The sequence below is a fragment of the Hyperolius riggenbachi genome, chromosome 8 (genome assembly GCF_040937935.1).
Source record: "Hyperolius riggenbachi isolate aHypRig1 chromosome 8, aHypRig1.pri, whole genome shotgun sequence".
NCBI lineage: Eukaryota > Metazoa > Chordata > Amphibia > Anura > Hyperoliidae > Hyperolius > Hyperolius riggenbachi.
The window spans coordinates 30317814-30332678 of NC_090653.1; positions in this window are offsets into that span (position 1 = coordinate 30317814).

The window sequence follows — 14865 nt, forward strand, 5'->3', positions numbered from 1 at the left end:
CTGTGACTCACCAGGTTTGTTACCTCCTCAAACGGACACATAAGCCTGCAGATATTATGCATGAGTGTCCAGTACTTCAGCCAGAAAACCCCCAGCTCCCCAAAGACAGAGCCTGACCTTTCACTGTAGTTGTACAGATACTCATTGACGGCTTTCTCCTGTTGTAGCGGGCGATCAAGCATGAGGAGCGTTGATATCCATCGAGTCGGGCTATCGCAAATTGAGCCCATTACCGGCAAGTTGTTTCTCTGCTGAATATCGGACAAACGTGCCATGGCCGTGTAGCAGGGCCGGGCCGAGGCATAGGCTGGAGAGGCTCCAGCCTCAGGGCGCAGTGTAGGAGGGGGCGCACAATTCATTCGGCTGTCATTCCTAATTGTGCATGAAGCAGAAAGAAATACGAAAAAGGGGATACATAGTAGTGACTGCAAGCCAAATAACTAGAGATTAAGGTGTTGGGGAGGTTGTGGGCCCTGTGACCCTCTTAGTCTAATAGCAATCAGTGTGTGACAGCTGGGGTGGGAGGGATAGAGGGGCGCACTTTGGTGTCTCAGCCTTGGGTGCTGGAGGACCTTGTCCCTGCTCTGCTGTGTAGGAACACCTGAAATGCCCACACACCTTTCTGGACTGCCTCAGGACCTCCTGTAAGCCTGGGAATTTACACACAAATCTTTGGATTATAAGATTCAGGACATGTGCCATGCAGGGCATAGTGTTGGGCGAACAGTGTTCGCCACTGTTCGGGTTCTGCAGAACATCACCCTGTTCGGGTGATGTTCGAGTTCGGCCGAACACCTGACGGTGCTCGGCCAAACCGTTCGGCCATATGGCCGAACTAAGAGCGCATGGCCGAACGTTCCCCGAACGTTCGGCTAGCGCTGTGATTGGCCGAACGGGTCACGTGGTTCGGACCCGAACGCGCTCTGATTGGCCGAACGGTCACGTGGTTCGGGTAAATAAATACCCGAACCACGTCATATCTCCGCCATTTGTCTGTGGGTTTAGCTTTGGGTAGGCAGGCAGGGTAGTTCGCGCTCCAGCCACGCTAGCCAGGGTCCCCCCTGTCATTGTGTCACTGCTGGGAACAGTAGTACACCGCTTGCTCAGCCACACTATATAGCATTCTGTTTACTGCCACTCTGTGTACCTCGCTCAGCCACACTATATAGCATTCTGTTTACTGCCACTCTGTGTCTGCTGGGAATAGTAGTACACCGCTTGCTCAGCCACACTATATAGCATTCTGTTTACTGCCACTCTGTGTACCTCGCTCAGCCACACTATATAGCATTCTGTTTACTGCCACTCTGTGTCTGCTGGGAATAGTGGTACACCGCTCGCTCAGCCACACTATATAGCATTCTGTTCACTGTTCTGTGTCTGCTTGGAATAGTGGTACACCGCTCGCTCAGCCACACTATATAGCATTCTGTTTACTGTTCTGTGTCTGCTGGGAATAGTGGTACACCGCTCGCTCAGCCACACTATATAGCATTCTGTTTACTGTTCTGTGTCTGCTGGGAATAGTGGTACACCGCTCGCTCAGCCACACTATATAGCATTCTGTTCACTGTTCTGTGTCTGCTGGGAATAGTGGTACACCGCTCGCTCAGCCACACTATATAGCATTCTGTTCACTGTTCTGTCTGCTGGGAATAGTGGTACACCGCTCGCTCAGCCACACTATATAGCATTCTGTTTACTGTTCTGTGTCTGCTGGGAATAGTGGTACACCGCTCGCTCAGCCACACTATATAGCATTCTGTTCACTGTTCTGTGTCTGCTGGGAATAGTGGTACACCGCTCGCTCAGCCACACTATATAGCATTCTGTTCACTGTTCTGTGTCTGCTGGGAATAGTGGTACACCGCTCGCTCAGCCACACTATATAGCATTCTGTTCACTGTTCTGTGTCTGCTGGGAATAGTGGTACACCGCTCGCTCAGCCACACTATATAGCATTCTGTTTACTGTTCTGTGTCTGCTGGGAATAGTGGTACACCGCTCGCTCAGCCACACTATATAGCATTCTGTTTACTGTTCTGTGTCTGCTGGGAATAGTGGTACACCGCTCGCTCAGCCACACTATATAGCATTCTGTTTACTGTTCTGTGTCTGCTGGGAACAGTAGTACACCGCTCGCTCAGCCAGAGTATATAGCATTGTGTTTACTGCCACTCTGTGTACACCGCTCAGCCAGACTATATACCATTGTTTACTGACACTCTGTGTACACCGCTCAGCCAGACTATATACCATTGTTTACTGCCACTCTGATTCTGCTGGGAACAGTAGTACACCGCTCGCTCAGCCAGACTATATACCATTGTTTACTGACACTATATAGCAGACTATATAGCATTGTGTGTACACCGCTCAGCCAGACTATATACCATTGTTTACTGACACTCTGTGTACACCGCTCAGCCAGACTATATACCATTGTTTACTGCCACTCTGATTCTGCTGGGAACAGTAGTACACCGCTCGCTCAGCCAGACTATATACCATTGTTTACTGACACTCTGTGTACACCGCTCAGCCAGACTATATACCATTGTTTACTGCCACTCTGATTCTGCTGGGAACAGTAGTACACCGCTCGCTCAGCCAGACTATATAGCATTGTGTTTACTGCCACTCTGTGTACACCGCTCAGCCACACTATATAGCATTGCGTACTCTGCCAGTCAGTGTGTATATTGCTGGGATCAGTAATACTCCACTCACCGTCAACCACTATATGAGCTCAACATGAGTTCCCCAGAGACCTCCGCTGTGAGCAGCACTCCCAACAACAGCAACAGCCAACGCCCCACGCAAGCTATAACATCCACCCCAGCAGCCAGTGGTCAGCAGCAGCCCTCCCCGGAGGAGAACGTTGTGTCCATCAGTCCGTCGCCAGAGCGATTAATGAGGGCTGCCATTGAGGAGATGATGGGGCCTGATGTGGAGGAGGAGGTCTGGCTCAGGCCAGCATCCCAAGTTAATGTTGAGGACGATGAGGGGTCTGTGTCTGGGGATGTTGGGGTGGCAGAGGTGGTGGGTGGGTCAGACTCAGGAGAAGAGTTGTATGATGAGGATGATGATCGGGACCATCTGTATGTGCCTCAGAGTCCGACCCCGGAAAACATGTTGTATCGTGTGTTTAGGTACTAAAATCTGCGTTCCCTCCCAGTAGTGTTGGGCGAACAGTGTTTGCCACTGTTCGGGTTCTGCAGAACATCACCCTGTTCGGGGTGACTATATAGCAGACTATATAGCATTGTGTTTAATGCCACTCTGTGTACACGGCTCAGCCACACTATATAGCATTGTGTTTACTTCCACTCTGTGTCTGCTGGGAACAGTAGTACACCGCTCACCCGCCACTGTATAGCATTGTGCTCTGTGTCACTGCTGACAATAGTGGTACACCGCTCACCCACCACTGTATAGCATTTCTGTACTGCCACTGTACTGCTGCCAGTCAGCGTGTACTTTAAGGATAAGTGAAATGAGGAAGAAATCCGGTGAAAGAGGGAGGGGCAAGGGAAGAGGTGTTTCCCCTGACGGTTCACGTACAGGCCACAGGGGAGCACCCAAGAAAACCCACTCAATACTGCCCATGTTGTCCAGGACAACAACCCTCACAGATCCAAAAGAACAGGACCAGATAATTACTTGGATGACCTCTCAAGCGTCCAGCAGTGGGTTAAGCAGCACCAGCACATCACGCACGAGGTCCGAGTCCTCAGCCAGTTAAAGTCTGGGCTTTCTTTGAAGACTGCACTGAGGATGTTACCATGGCGATTTGCAAGGTGTGCAAGACCCGCCTGAGCAGGGGGAAAAGTATTAACAACCTCTCCACCACCAGCATGAGCCGCCACATTCTATCCAAACATCCCACTCTGTGGGCAAACGCGGCAGGACAGGGTACCACCAGCAACACTGCCTCCCTTGGGTTCACCAGACTCACCACCAGACCCGCCTCAGCAGCAGCAGTAGCCCAGCCATTGCGTGGTTCACAACATTCACAAACATCAGACGATGCTGACACTGTCACTTTCCGGACTAGTGCTCTTGAGGTCTCCCAGTGTTCATCAAACACAACAACCAACAGCCCTTCGGTGTGCAGCGCTACGGTTGAGTTGTCTGTCTCTGAGATGTTTGAGCACAAGAGGAAATTGCCAGCAAATGACCCCCGGGCCGTGGCAGTAACAGCCAGCCAGCATAGCCAAGCTTCTGGCCTGCGAAATGCTGCCATATCGAGTGGTGGAGACAAACAGCTTCAAGGGCATGATGTCAGTGGCCATCCCACGTTACGTGGTTCCCAGCCGCTACCCCTTTGCGCGCTCTGCAGTGCCTGAGTTGCATGAGCACGTGGTCAGCTAAATAACCCGAAGCTTGAAGAATGCCGTTGCCTGCAAGGTTCACCTCACCACTGACACCTGGACGAGTGCGTTCGGCCAGGGTCGATACATCTCCCTTACCGCGCACTGGGTGAACCTTGTGGAGCCTGGCAGCGATTCCTCACCTGCTACGGCGCGGGTGTTGCCCACGCCGCAAACAGCTGGATAACAACAGCAGCACCTACCTCTCTGACTCCTTCTCCTCCAACGCATCTCAAAGCTGTACCTCATCCGGAAATGCTAACCCAGCACCAGCAGCAGTAGGATCGTGGAAGCAGTGCAGCACAGCTGTTGGCATGCGTCAGCAAGCGTTGCTGAAGCTGATCTGCCTTGGGGATAAGCAGCACACAGGGGAGGAAATTTGGAGGGGAATAAAGGAACAGACGGATTTGTGGCTGGCACCGCTGGACCTGAAACCGGGCATGAAGCTAGACACCTGGCACGAACTGGCAATGTACGCAATAGAGGTGCTGGCTTGCCCGGCAGCCAGCGTTATGTCGGAACGCTGTTTCAGTGCTGCCGGAGGCATCATCACAGATCGGCGTATCCGCCTCTCCACAGAAAATGCAGACCGTCTGACTCAAATTAAAATGAATCAATCCTGGATTGGAAACGACTACGCAACACTCCTGGACCCCAACCAAGTAACATGACCGATGAACATCTGGGATGGTTTAGCGTTTCCGGTCCCTGTTTATTGAACCTCTCATCTGTATTACATTTATGACTGCATGGCGGCAAAAAGCATTGCTGCTATATCCGCACGCTTTTTGTCCTCATGCAAGGCCTGGGTTGTTGTGTCTCACAAAGCGTGGCCTTCTCCTCCTGCGCCTCCTCCTGTTCCATCACGTGTGCTGCTGCTGCTGCTGCTGCTGGGTTACCGTTGCCGGTCCCTGTTTATGGAACCTCTTATCTTTATTACATTTATGACTACATGGCGGTACAAAGCATGCTATCCGCACGCTTTTTGTCCTCATGCAAGGCCTGGGTTGTTGTGTCTCACAAAGCGTGGCCTTCTCCTCCTGCGCCTCCTCCTGTTCCATCACGTGTGCTGCTGCTGCTGCTGCTGCTGGGTTAGCGTTGCCGCGTGGTCCCTGTTTATTGAACCTCTTATCTTTATTACATTTATGACTACATGGCGGTACAAAGCATGCTATCCGCACGCTTTTTGTCCTCATGCAAGGCCTGGGTTGTTGTGTCTCACAAAGCGTGGCCTTCTCCTCCTGCGCCTCCTCCTGTTCCATCACGTGTGCTGCTGCTGGGTTAGCGTTGCCGCGTGGTCCCTGTTTATTGAACCACTTATCTTTATTACATTTATGACTGCATGGTGGTACAAAGCATGCTATCCGCACGCTTCTTGTCCTCATGCAAGGCCTGGGTTGTTGTGTCTCAAAGCGTGGCCTTCTCCTCCTGCGCCACCCTCCTCCTGTTCCATCACGTGTGCTGCTGCTGGGTTAGCATTACCGGTCCCTTTTCCTGGAACCTCTTATATGTATTACATTTATGACTGCATGCCGACAAAAAGCATGTTACCTGTGCAAAGAAAACAGACATTTCCCGCATTTAAAAGACAGTTTTCCCTTTGAAACTTTAAAATCGATTTTCTCAAAAACTATAAGCTCTTTTTGCTAAATTTTTTTTTCCTCTTGTACCCACTCCCAAGGTGCACATACCCTGTAAATTTGGGGTATGTAGCATGTAAGGAGGCTTTACAAACCACAAAAGTTCGGGTCCCCATTGACTTCCATTATGTTCGGAGTTCGGGTCGAACACCCGAACATCGCGGCCATGTTCGGCCTGTTCGGCCCGAACCCGAACATCTAGATGTTCGCCCAACACTAGCAGGGCACATGTGTCAACTTGCACAAATTCAAAACCGAAATGAGATTGCTGCCATTGTCACACACCACGTTGCCGATCTCCAGTTGGTGCGGGGTCAGCCACTGATCCACCTGTTTGTTCAGAGTGGCCAGAAGTGCTGGTCCATTGTGACTCTCAGATTTGAGACAAGACATGTCCAAGATGGCATGACACCGTCGTACCTGGCATGCGGCATAGGCCCTGGGGAGCTGGGGGTGTGCAGTTTGAGAGAACGCAGCAGTAGAGTAGCACTCAGCTGAGGAGGAGAAGGGTGACAGTGAAGAGGATGTAGCAGGAGGAGTAGGAGAAGGAGGAGAGGAGGTGGCCACAGGCCTGCTTGCAAGCTGTGGAGGTGTCACCACTAAGTCTGCTGCACAGCCAGGTACTTCATGCTTGCCATCAGTCACCAGGTTGACTCAATGTGCCATATAAGTAATGTACCTGCCCTGACCGTGCTTTGCAGACCAGACATCCATGGTCAGATGGATCATTGACCCAACACTTTGTGCCAGAGATGACACCACTTGCCTATCAACATCATGGTACAGTTTGGGTATCACCTTTTTTGAAAAATAATTTCGGACTGGTATCTTCCATTGTGGTGTCCCAATCACTACAAATTTTCGGAAGACCGCAGAGTCCACCAGCTCGTATGGTAACAGCTGGCAGGCTAACAGTTCCACCAAGCCAGCTAGCAGATGCCAGGAAATGGGGTGACTGGCAGACATTGGTTTCTTCCGCTCAAATATTTTCTTTATCGACACCTGGCTGCTGTGGGCAGAGGAGCAGGAACCGCTCAAAATGAGAGGCGGAGTGGAGGGTGGCTGTGAAGGTGCAAGGGCAGCAGAGGATACAGTGGCTGAAGATGCTGCACCTAGAGGAGGCGGAAGGTAGCTTTGGATTTGTGTGCTGCTTTTCCTCATGAGCTCATCCCATTGGTGTATGTGCTTATTGATCAAGTGCCTTCGTAAAGCTGATGTCCCTAGGTGGGTGTTGCTTTTTCCATGACTCAATTTTTGGTGGTAGAGAGTATGGATGGCATTGATTTAATCTGAGGTAGATACACAAAAATAACTCCACACTGGTGAGCTGTGGGTTGACAGCATTGTGGTGGTGGCAGCAGCTGACGTTGAAGGGCGTGTTGGCTGGCTTTCCCTAGGTGGCAATACATGCCGCCGGACACTACATATACTGGGGATATATACACCTGACTACATATACTGGGGACATATACCCCTGGCTACATATACTGGGCACACATACCCCTGACTACATATACTGGGCATATATACCCCTGACTACATATACTGGACACATATACCCCTGACTACATATACTGGGGATATATATCCCTGCCTACATATACTGGGGACATATACCCCTGCCTACATATACTGGGGACATATACCCCTGCCTACATATACTGGGCACATATACCTCTGGCTACATATACTGGGCATATATACCTCTGGCTACATATACTGGCACATATATACCCCTGACTACATATACTGGGCACATATACCCCTGGCTACATATACTGGGCAAATACTGTATACCTCTAGCTACATATACTGGGCACATATACCCCTGCCTACATATACTGGGGACATATACCCCTGCCTACATATACTGGGGACATATACCCCTGCCTACATATACTGGGCACATATACCTCTGGCTACATATACTGGGCAAATACTATACCTCTAGCTACATATACTGGGGACATATACCCCTTGCTATACATACTGGACACATATACCCCTGGCTACATATACTGGGCACATATACCCCTGCCTACATATTCTGGGGACATATACCCCTGGCTACATATACTGGGACATATACCCCTGGCTACATATACTGGGCACATATGCAGTGTCACCCACAAAGACAGCTATGATTTAGTAAGGTAAATCACAAATGCAGTGAAAAGATATGCAATGGTATGGTAATACACAGGGATGCTCATCTGGATTCCGGATATCCGGGTAACCCGGATATCCGACCATTTTTATGCTATCCGGACGGATCCGGATCCCGGATACCTGGGCCCAAATCCGGATTGCTCTATGCGGATATATGGCCGCATACCCCGGATATCCGCGGATATCATGTGGATATCCGGATCTGGGTGCTGTTACCATGGAGATGACGTCCATGATGTCATTGAACCAATCAGAGGGCTCCCAGCAGAAGCCCTAGCAACCAATCACAGAGGGGAATTCTGGCCAGCCCCCCCCCCCCCCCGTATATAAAGAGGCGGCCATGATGAGAATCTCGTCCTTGCTTTGTGACAACTCCAGTGTGTTTGGCTGAAGCAAGTGCGTTATCCCAGTGATAAACCCAGCGTTTTTACACTTAAACACCTTCACTACACTGCTATATATACTGGGCACATTTACCCCTGGCTACATATACTGGACACATATACTCCTGCCTACATATACTGGGGACATATACCCCTGCCTACATATACTGGGGACATATACCCCTGGCTACATATACTGGGACATATACCCCTGGCTACATATACTGGGACATATACCCCTGGCTACATATACTGGGAACATATACCCCTGGCTATATATACTAGGACATATACCCCCTGACTACATATACCCCTGGCTACATATACTGGGACAAATACCCCCTGACTACATATACTGGGGACATATACCCCCTGGCTACATATGCTGGGGACATATACCCCCTGACTACATATACTGGGCACATATACCCCCTGACTACATATACTGGGCACATATACCCCTGACTACATATACTAGGGACATATACCCCTGCCTACATATACTGGGAACATATACCTCTGGCTACATATACTGGGCACATATATCCCTGGCTACATATACTGGGGACACTGTCTGTTTGTCATTATGTGCATTTACTGGTGAAACGCTGTCTCTTATTATGTGCATTTACTGGTGAAAAGCTGTCTCATATTATGTGCATTTACTGGTGAAAATCTGTCTCTTATTATGTGCATTTACTGGTGAAAAGCTGTCTCTTATTATGTGCATTTACTGGTGAAAAGCTGTCTCTTATTATGTGCATTTACTGGGGGGAAACGCTGTCTCTCATTACGTGCATTTACTGGGGAAACGCTGTCTGTCATTATGTGCATTTACTTCATATTTTTTTTATGTAACTACATTAGCTGGTATAACTACATTACAGTTAGCCCCACCCACGGGCAGGGTATATGAGGGATATATTTATTAAAAAATATAAAGGCATCAATATTAAAAAAAAATCTTCAAAAAACATTATGGTATGCGTGACTAGGGGGTTGGGGGGTGTGGTTAGGGGGGGTGTGTGTTGGGGTGTAGTTAGTGGTTTGGCCTGTGTCCCGATTTCTAATTTTAAAATGTTGGGAGGTATGCCTTAGCTACACAGTATAGTTTAGGGAATAGGATTACAGTATTATTGTGTAGTTATTTAGTACTGCAATGCTAGTTGTTAGAGTAGTACAGTGTCTGTGTTAGCTTACTAGTACAGATTACTGCATTTCTGCTGCGCTGCTGACTCTGAGTGTCAGTGTGTGTGACACAGACCGTTAGTGTGCACACTGTGTTCTACTCTGCTGTCTGTCACTCCATGCAGATTCATTCAAGTCCAACACCAATTACCCCAATTTAAATAAAGTGCAAGTACCCCACATCCATCTGGTGACATCATCATCATCACACAAACTTGCAGTATGTCTGCTGCAACTGGCAGCCGAGGGAAGGGCATCAAGGCAAAGAAGAGAGGGAACATTGCTGGCACTGTCACCGCCAGCAGTTCTGCCGCACCAGTGTCCATTCAACCACTAGCCACTGGCCGTGTTAGGGGGAGTCATGCTGCAGATGCGCAGCAGCGTGTAGCGGCCATTTTTCAGCAGGGTCGGCGCCGCAAATTAGAGGAGAAAGACGCAGAGCCTGTGATGCAGATGCTGGTGGATGAGCAGGCCACCACCACCAGCTCTACAACACACACCTCCACCCCCACCACCACTCCTGTTCGCAGGAGCAGCAGCAGCCGCCCAGCAGTGCATTGGGACTCGTCGGTCATCATGTCGACCCCAGCGGGCAGCCTACCTTCAGTCAGCACACTCTGTAGTCCACAGTCAGACACCGCAAGCGCAATCAGGGCTGTTACCACCACTGCCCCAAACCTGCTGCTCCAGGAGTCCATGGTCACATGGACCCGCTCACCCACCGCATGATGCAGCCCACGCTTCACATTGGCCATCGCGAAGTGCTGGGATGGCCGTGCGTGAAAAGTAGTGCCGGCTGGGTATTGGCCAATCCGGCGCTGCGCTCTGCAGGAGCGCATGTTGCTCCCCTCCTGCACAAAGGAGTACGGGAGGAACTGGGAGGACACAGCCCATGCAAGCAGGCCGTTCAGCTGGCGGATGCGACAGCTGCTGGGAGGCTGAGCCCTGACCGCAATGGACTCAGTCAAAAGGGTCTGTTGGCGTTTTTTGGTTGCACGGGAAGAGGAGGAGGAGGGAGCAGAGGAGACCACTGAGGAGGACTGGCTGCCTGAACGGGTCTCAGTGTCGGCAGGAGTGGCACTGGTAAAGGGGGTTCTGGTGGGGCTTTTGGTCAGAGGAACACTGCCAGCTTCCTTCAGCCTCTTGAACTCCTGATGCTCAGGGACGTCAGGGACGTCATCTCCTTAGTTACAGTATCCAGATTCGGATATCCGCCTGGATATCCGCGGATATCCGGGTATGCGACCAAATATCCGCATAGTGCTATGCGGATTTCAGCTCAGATACCCGGAATACGATTCTGGTCGGATAGCGTTAAAAAGTTTGGATATCTGGGTTACCCGGATATCCGGAATCCGGATAAGCACCACTGTTAATATTGTAAAAAATAAGCAATTTTATTAATTACAGTCTTTATTTAATATCCATATATCCAGCTAGATGGCATGTACTGCTATTCACTGGAGTTTAAGCCACATACTGTATTTTTCAGACTATAAGACGCTCCTGACCATAAGACGCATGTAGGTTTAGAGGCCAAAAAACAGGGGAAAAAATATACACTGAACCTGGTGCATCCATGGTGAAGGGACATCTTGTGGATTATACCCCCTGTGTACCTCATGCCCCCTTGTACCTCTTGTGTCTTCCTGTGCCCTCCTCTGTCCCCCTTGTGTTCTACTCTATGCCCCTTTGTATCCCCCTGTGTCCTCCGTCTGTCCCCCTGTGTCCTCCTCTGCATGGGCACAGTACATGGAGTCCCTGACATTGCGGTGGGTTGTAGGTTGGTATTGGCAGCGTTCACAAGTCAGGAACTCCCTGCATTCAGACTATAAGACGCAGTGACTTTTTTCCTCACTTTTGGGGGAGAACAAGTGAGTCGTATAGTCCAAAAAATACAGTATATTGAAGAGCATTTGCCTACCGTAAGCCTGATGAGGCTGGATCCTCTTCCTCTTTTGCGGTATCACGTGTTTCCACCACCTGGAAAACTGTAAGCCTGATGAAGCACAAACGTCCCCCTGTGTTCTCTTCTCCTCGTAGATGAGACAGGATCCTCTTGCTCTCCGACTGTATCCTTCGCTCCCTATACAAGTCTTATACTGCAGTGGCTTCCAGCAGCAGGTGAGTATATTTTTTTGACAAGTTGTTACACCTCTTTCGCTGGTTGATATCAAATAATAAGTTTCCTGGAAAATAGGGATTGCTCAATAGCAGGGTGGATCAGGAATGTTAATTTTCTCCTAAGCATCTAACACCTCCAGCCACGGTCACCAGCCTCTCATATAACATCCTGTGACCTTTGTTACTCAGAAATGGATGAGGAAGGCACAAGGTGTACAATCTAGAAATGTTAATGCTTGCAATTAAGCAAAGCAGTTCATCTAAACTTCATAGTCAGTGCTGCTCGGATACCCCTTTTCAAAATCCGGATTGGATTCCGATCCAAATACCCAGATATCCGGGTCGAATATCCGAGTTCAAAATTTTGCAATCCGAATCGGATATTCGACCCCAGTATCCGGGGTATCCGGGCAAATTCGGATATCTGGATAGAAAACCCGGAAGTGGCCTTTAAATAGCTTTAAAAATGTTTTTAGGGTAAATGAGGCATGTAGCATCATTATTTTTTAAAGGGAAACACTAATTGATGATGTGGGGACTAAAAATCCCCCCCCCCCCAAAAAAAAAATGGCTGTCAATTAACATCAGGACTAGGTTCCAGACAGCGGTCGTGCAGCCCACATTGTGTCCAAAGTCCAACTGCACAACTAGGACATGGCAGTTTTCAGCCGACACCTCCAAAAAATATGCAGCAATTGTGTTTTGGGTTAAATATAGGTGGTATCAGCACAGCAGCAGTGGCCTGTGGCACCCTGGCGGTGGGAGCTGCACAGGCAGCAGGAGCAGGGCAATGCAGCAGTAGCAAGTGTAACGTCTGCCAGGAGTATGCCGGACGTGGCACTTGGCAGTGGCACGTGGCACATGGCACTTGGCATCGGGCACTTGGCACATGGCACTTTGCACTTGGCATGTGGCACTTTGTATTTGGCACTAGAGATGTAGCGAACGGTTCGCCAGCGAACGGTTCCAGGCGAACTTAGGGGGTTCGCAATCGCCTGCAGCAGGCGAACTTTTGCGGAAGTTCGATTCGCCCCAGCCTGTTGAGGGACCCCCGTATCAAAAAACTCAAGTCGAATGACCTGTACTGGGTGGCCACGCTACTAGACCCTCGGTACAGGCACAAAGTGGCGGACCTGTTAACAACTTAACAGAAGGCGGAAAGGATGCAGCACTTGCAGAACAAGCTGTCGATGATGCTTTACAATGCATTTAAGGGTGATGTGGCTGCACAACGCAATCAAGGTACCACTGGCAGTAACCCTCCTCCTCCCAAGTCCACGCAGGCAAGGACAGAACGCTCCAGCGATCTCAGGGTGATGTCGGACATGCGGACGTTCTTTAGTACAACTCCTCGCCATAGTCCTTCCAGATCCACCCTCCACCAACGCCTGGACCGGCAGGTAGCCGACTACCTGGCCTTAAGTGTGGATGTAGACACTGCGAAAAGCGACGATGAACCCTTGGACTACTGGTTGCGCAGGCTTGACCTGTGGCCAGAGCTGTCCCAATTTGCCATACAACTTCTCTCTTGCCCTGCCGCAAGCGTCCTGTCAGAAAGGACCTTCAGTGCAGCTGGAGGCATAGTTACTGAGAAGAGAAGTCGCCTAAGTCACGACAGTGTTCAGTACCTGACCTTTATCAAAATGAATGAGGAATGGATCCCGGAGGGCTACTGCACGACCGAAGACTAAGTCAGTCCCCACACACAGCATCTCTGCCTGCAGGCCGCTTGCCTTCTCCGCCACCACCAGTCCAGGACTCTAGGCGGATTCCTGAATTTTTAAGGCCGCTGCTAGCAGCGGCTGCTACACTAATTTTTCTGGTGCGTGTACATGCCTGCCTAATTTTTCTGGCTGCACTGCGGGCGGCTGCAACAAAAAACAAAAGGCATGTACATGGGCCCATCCCCCTTCGTGATCATTACCTTGCCGCGGTGAAGGGGCTTGCGTATCACAATTAAGCAATGACCGCCAGCTATTTGAGTGTCTCGGGTGGGGGTGGCACACAAAAGATAATAAGGTCGTTGCTTTATTGTGGTCAGACCAAATTTGATCAGCTGGACAGTCACTGTTGTTCTATCATTGAGCTACCACAGCCCGGCGACCATATGGGCTTGAAAAACGCCACGGCCTACACTCTGGCCACGGTGCGCACCACTCCAGCACGGCCGTCACTACGCAAACAGCTGTTTGCGGTGCGTTACACAGTGAGTTTGGTGTGTCAGTGTGAAGCAGAACTCTAATTACACTCCCTGATTGATGTATACCCATGCAAGATGTTTGAAAGCATGTTAGGCTTGCAATTTAGCATTCAATGTGATTTCTGCCCTTAAAACACTGCTTTGCATCAAATTCAGATTTTTCCCCGGGACTTTGGGCATGTATCCCACTCCGCCATGCCCCCCTCCAGGTGTTAGACCCCTTGAAACATCTTTTCCATCACTTTTGTGGCCAGCATAATTTTTTCTATTTTTCAAAGTTCGCCTCCCCATTGAAGTCTATTGTGATTCGCAAACTTTTCCGCGAAGCGAACCTTCCGCGAAGGTTCGCGGAAAATCGGAGTTTCGCGACATCTCTATTTGGCACTTGGCACTTTGTATTTGGCACTTAGCTTCAGTACTGTGTTAGTTACTGTACAGATCTGTGATCTGTGACTGCCTGTTATCTCTGCCTAACCCTATTGATTGCGTCCGTGTGTGACAGACTTTGATTGTCACTTTCGGTCACACGAGTTAGTTACCGACTACTAGTCTACTACACTACTACTACTAGGGATTATAGTTAGTTATTTACCTACGTACTAGTTTACTTAATTTCTACTGTTGTTAGTCTGTGCGTTACTGTGTTAGTTACTTTACAGAAGGCAGCATCTGTTGTGATCTGTGACTGCCTGTCATCTCTGCCTGAACGTATTGATTGTGTCCGTGTGTGACAGACTTTGATTGTCACTGTCGGTCACACGAGTTAGTTATCAACTACTGTAGACTAC